The following is a 6,380-nucleotide window of genomic DNA, read 5'->3' as shown; positions in this document are numbered from 1 at the left end:
ACACACACACCTCCCTCTTCTTCTTTTCCATCTGGTCCAAAATGGAAAAAAACCAAAGCAATATTGAGCTTATTCCTGTAAAAGGGATTATGGGTGCAACTTCCGGAATAGCAACCGGAAGTTACATTACGCTATTTGTTTCCACTGAAAGTGGCGGTTTTGTTAGCTTTAGCGGTCCATACAAACTTTAAAAGCGTGTTTTATTTAATCCCTCAAAGTTTTCAAAAATGTCTTTGCGCAGTTCAGGCGCATGTTTTGCAGCTCGTGGTTGTACTAACAGCCAAACTAAATTAAATTTGTGGAGCGTTGTGTGTAACATTGACCGCTGACGAAGAGGGAGTGCAGCGGCCCTCCTCGGTACAGATTTTACCATCAATTTTATCAGACACCAGAGTTGTTGCGTCGCCTCTTTTAAGACATGACAGCTGATTTTCCCACATTTATATGTAGTTATAGATCCAAAACAAAAGGAATTGCGCTGTCGGCTCTACAGTTGTAATGTAAATACATGCGAGTTCCAGCGTCTACCGGAAGTTTCACCCATAATTCACCCAAACGCTCATGGGGGCTAGGAATAAGGTCAATAAATAAAGTTTAGCAATAAATACAACAGGGGTTTATGTTCAATAATCTCCTGTTGTGACAGTAACATCTGTCAAACACTAGAGGCTCTCAGTCCGCATCTGTTTGCTCAGCTGTTGGACAGGATAACTTAAAAATAAAGAAATAAAATTTGAAAATAAATTTTAAAAGTGAAAAAAACTGAAAACTTGAATAAAAAGCTATAAATGTAAAATTACCAATTGAAAATAATGTATCCTAGTAACAGCTGCTGTTGTGAATTTTCATGAGCTCACTGCCCCGCCCCCATGTAAAACTAGGGTCAGCTCAGCAACGAAAACTCTAAAATAGGGCTGTCAGATTTGTCGCGTTAAAAACGCATTAATCTGACGTGTGCTTTGACGCCGACAATTTTTTTGACGCATTAATCGCGGACTTTCTCATACGTGCCTTTCCATACCGGCTGCTCTCACTAGATCACAAGCGGGTCTCCAACCACCGAGCTGCGAGCTAAAACGGCCGGCGCTAGGACCTGGAGAGCTCCTGAACCCTAACCCGGCTCCGGTTTTTCGTCCAGTACCACGTCTGGTGGTACCGCGTCGCGTCCGGCGCCGCGTCCCGAGAGCTGCGGACCCCCGACGTTCCGAACAGCAAGCGCACCGGGGGACGTTTTAAATGTTCTGGAGGTTTAATCGTGATCCAGCCCCAGCATAGCAGTCTGTCTGCCGGCATATTCATGGCGTGAGCTCCGCTGGACACGTCGCTGCATCGAGTTGCAGCCAGAGAACGCGGCGGCAGTAACAGACTGTCAAACTGTCCACAGTGTATCCCGCTTTTCTCAGTCTTTAATGTTTTAAAAAACAAAAGTTAATTGGAAATGATAAATCTCTATTTCATTTATTACTGTAGTTCAGCAGAGGAGGAAAAGATTTGGTCCTGACAAAAAATGAACATGAAAGTGTTATGGAAATGTTATTTTTGATGTTTTTTATTTTATTTTACTGAACGTTGATTGAAGTTTTGAATTTAAAATGCCCTTCACTTGCACTTGGGCTTTTGTTAGGCATTTTATGTTACAGCCTTTTATTGTTAAGAAAGTTTATCTCAATACAATGTTACAAAATAAAGTAGTTCTGATGAAAACTATTAATTTTACCATTCTTGTTTTCATAATTAATGTAGAACTGCTAAATTCAACGAAACACACATTTTTTTCCTTAAAAAAAGGCCACATGTAAATTTGCGATTAATCGCGAGTTAACTCTGGGCAAATGCGATTAATCGCGATTAAAAATTTTAATCGCCTGACAGCTCTACTCTAAAACTCTTAAGTTCAAACTGAAAACAGAGAACTCCAAGCAAAGAATGAGAAACAAAAAAAGGAAAAGTTGAAAGTACAAATAAACTTTTTTTAAATTAGTAACAGTTTTAGTTTTTTTTTCTTTTTTATTCTAGTTTCAAAGTTTCTTTTTTTTTCTAATTTTCAATCATTCCTTCAAGCGTACACTTTGTATTTTTGAGTTTAAGACTGCTTTCAATTTTTTTTGGTGCAAATTTACAATGTCTGTTATTCACATGTTCAATCTTTTTTTTCACTTGAAGCAGATCCTGATCTGACCACATACCTGTGACACACAAACCAGCATCTGAAGGCTGCACAGAATCTTTCCCCACTTGAAAAAAAACACACTACAAGGTTAGAGCGCCTCCTCCTGGTTGAAGGAGAGAATTGCTTTGTTTTTGTTTTTAAGTTTGAGTTTACTCTAAAACTGATTATCACAACACGTATTTTTTTCAATCCAAACTTCATGACAAATTCATCTGTAAAACAACATCAATTTATTGCTCTTTCTTAACTCTGTTTATCTCCTGTTTTTATATTTGGTTTTACTTTGTGTTTTATTCTGTGTTTTACTGTAAAGCACTTTGTGGTTTTTATCTTGAAAGGTGCTATATAAATAAAATGTATTATTATTATTATTATTTATTTGTACTGCGATGACGCACATATCAGTGATAGATTTCTTTGTAATTGAACTGATACAGTTGAAGTGATTAAGTGACACATTTGACCATTTTTTCCAAATTAGAAAATCTGAAACATGTTTTTTTTGTTTGTTTTTGCATGCAAACACTCCTTTTTTCTTGCTCTAGGATGAGAAGACGTTAAAAAAAGAAGCTAAAAAAAGTGTCAACAAAAGAGTAAAAATGATGAGTTATCTTTGGAAAAATGTAGAATTATCTGCTCTAGAGTAATCAGAGCATTATTATACAAGCTGTGAAGGTCATGTGTGCAGACCTTGGATAAGGGGGAGGTCAGCCATGCTGCTGGAAACCCTGCAGAGCCACATCTCTGTCGTGTTTGTGTTTCCTCCTCCCCTGGGGGGTGTTCCTGGAAAAGCTTTCGGGTTAGTTCACAGGGGGGAGTGACAGTCTCTGTGCTGCTCTCGTCTCCATGAAGTCTACAGGTCTTGATTAGCACTATCGGCGCTCTGACTTGTGATATGGCGGCGTTCGTCACGGGGGCTCTGTGACATAACCCTGGGTTGTGAGCTGCACCAACACCGACACAAACCGCTGACTCTTTTACCCAAAACGGCCTCCTATCGTGAGCATGAAGATCTAGGTGCTGATGGGAACCACGCGATGACACAGCAGGTTTCTCTTTTTCAGAGCTTCCTGCAGACAGAAAAACAGTCCGTCTCAGTCAGAGTAAGTCTGTGCAGGTGAGACGGTAACACCTGACTGAGACAGGATTCTGTTAGACAGAAGTTTGCTCCGCTCCGATTTCTCTGCAGGTTTGTTACAATCAGGTTAGAAAATTTCAATGGTGGATTATTAAATGAAATGAGAAAACAGCTTCCAGATCTGAAGGGAGGAAGTCCAAAACCTGCTTGGTTCTGTCTGGACTGAACCCAACATCTTGTACTGTGAGCCATAATACATGAACACATTCACAACCACACAAGTCCACACACCTTCAGGACTGGAAAGGAGCAGTTACAAAAACAACATTCTCATTTTATCTAATATTAACAGAGTTTTTCTTTACAAACATTGTCTTCCATGAAAGCTCATTTAAGATCATTTAAGTTAGAAATTCAGAATTTTAGAAATGTTATCAAAGAAAACCCTGTTTGCTTGAAGCAATGAGAGAAACGTAAACTTAAAATGCTACTTCCTGCTGTGATATTCATCTTCTTAAGTAAAAAACAAATAGTTTTAACTCTAAGGATGTCAACAAATTTGACTGTTCCACTAAATCTTCACATTTCAACAACCCTGACCTACTTATTAGAGCATTTCTATCTTCCATAAATCAAACTTTATGTATTATTTGAAGAATTCTTTCTGCAGTAAATATAACAGAATTACGTTGTGATACCCCACACAATATGTAAAATAAGGCAATAAAACCAAACACTATAATATTCTCTGCACAGTTCCGGATAAATAATAATTAGCATTATTCAAAACAAATATTGTTTTATCCACTTCACTCTTAATATGTAATATATGAGGCTTCCAAAACACATTTTCAACTAAATTACTCAAAGGAATCTGAACTCTAATACTTTTTTAACTTTTACTCCATCAATAGACACCTTAACTTCCTCCTTTTTGTTATTAGCAAAAAATAAACCCAGTCTTTTGCAAATTCAATGAAAGCTTATTATTAATAAACCAATATTTAAGCTTAACTATTTCAATATCTTCTGTTAAATGTTTTACATTTTTTCCAAACAAAAATGTCTTGAGTCATCAGCAAAAAGAGCCCAAAATCAACCCTTGTGGAAGTCCACATCATGGCTTTTGAGGTCGGGGTGTGTGTTAGCAAGAGCCTGGCGATACGATACGTACTTGTCTCACTATGTCATTTACATATCACGACATATCCCAAAACTCTACCTGAACATTAATCAATCTCTCATTGGAATAAAATGGTAAATAAATGAACAGAATATTAAGCACTGAAACTGTATGCTGATACTAGCAGAAACGTGGCACAGAGTTTCTGTTCAGTACTCATTCCACGTAAAAACTAAGTGGTACCTGTCTCATGGCTGACTGAACATTTAACACAAGCTGGTTCTGGCGAGATCTTGTTTTGGTCGCGGTGTAGAGCTGCTTAAAGAGGCTCAGTGTGCTCTCAACTAACAGATGGGGGTTCAAGTGACAAACAAAAGTTAGTGGCTCATTAATTAATTAAATATTGTCTTGTCAGCATTTTAAATTGATATAAGTATCACTGAACAAAATATTGCAATACATCGCCAAATTGATTTGTCCCTACACTCCTTTTTAGAAGTATGACCTACAAACTGTACATGTCTGTTGCCTTTCATGTAAATAAGTGATTGATCAGTTCAGAGCCACTCCTCTGACCACAAACAGATGTAACTTTGAAATTAAAAATAGAATGATCAACATTATCAAATGCCTTTTCTAGACCAACAACCACTCCTATTGTTTACTTCTGTTCATCAACTCTGAAATATCACTTTGATCAAAAACCATTTGAGGCCATGATTCTGTGCTTAGGCTTTGTCATGTTCTGTTTCAGTCTCACCATGTTCATGTCAAGTCATCCACAGCTGTCTTTATTCACTTCATCTACCTCAGTGTATTTATGTGTCTGGTTTTCTGTTCCTCAGTGTCAGCTCGTCTGCTCTCTTCTGTCATCAGTTTTTGTCACAGTTCAGTTTGTTAAATAAATGGTTTACTTTCCTTCCACCAAGCCTGGCCTCCTGCGCTTGAGTCCTCCACCACCGTTCCTGATGGAATGACCTGACCACCTTGTACCCAGCAGTAGAATCCACGACATGTCAGATGGGTTTTCCTGCAGCCATGCACGAGTCATGTCCATCCAAGCCGTTCATGAGGGGATTTCCGGGGCCGTCCATCAAGCTTCCTGCTCCTGAGGAGGATCTCCAGGACCACACTTCATGTTCCCTGTCCCTGAAGATGGTCCCGTTCATTCCCCAGTTCCCCATGTTACATGTTCTGGGGGAGGGTCGCCAGGGCTGCTCCCCTTCATGTTTTCCTTCCTTGGGAAGAGTGGTTGGGACTACTCCTCTACGTGTGTGTTCCTGCGGAGAGGTTCACCAAGTCACCCCTCACATCTGTTAGGCTGCAGGAACCCAAACTGGGTTCCAGAAATAATGAAAGCTAACATCAAAATGCTCTTTCATTGATTTACAATCCTTTCCAACTGCGGTCAAATGAGCCGCCGTTCACATTTCCGTGGTCACATCAAGAAGCTCCGTGGAGTCTGGTGGAGATTTTCCAGCGTTCTCAGTCCTGCTACCGTAAGTATTGGATGAAACTCACACCAAAAATCCAGTGATGCTGATTTGACCACAGAAATGTGAACGGCGGCTCATTTGACTGCAGTCAATGTGAAGATACCATCTTCTCTTCTCCAGAACCTGAACTAGACACTAGGAACAGATGAGGGTTTAGTGCATGTGCAGCAGAGCTGTTGATGGAAAGAAGATCATTCATTCAAACAGAGTCTGTCCAAGACAGTTTGATTGATTTAAAAGGAGAAATACTCGGAAATGCAAAAAACTAAATGATTTCTTATTACATTTGTTCTCTTTCAGAAGACAAAATGACACACAGACATGTTAGAAAACTAACAGGATTTTCATCAGAGGGAGACTTGAAGAGAAATATTTCTGTTCAAAGATCTGCTGGCAGCAGAACTGTGCTGCGGGGGTGGGGGTTGGGGGGGGTGGACTACCTGCCAGTGGCCCCCCTCCTGTGGCCGCTGCATGGATTTGCCCCTCCCCTCGATTTTATTTGCACCTTAGACA

The sequence above is a fragment of the Oryzias melastigma genome, linkage group LG11 (assembly GCF_002922805.2).
Source record: "Oryzias melastigma strain HK-1 linkage group LG11, ASM292280v2, whole genome shotgun sequence".
NCBI lineage: Eukaryota > Metazoa > Chordata > Actinopteri > Beloniformes > Adrianichthyidae > Oryzias > Oryzias melastigma.
The sequence above is the reverse complement of the archived record's forward strand: the minus strand, read 5'-3'. Positions refer to the sequence as shown.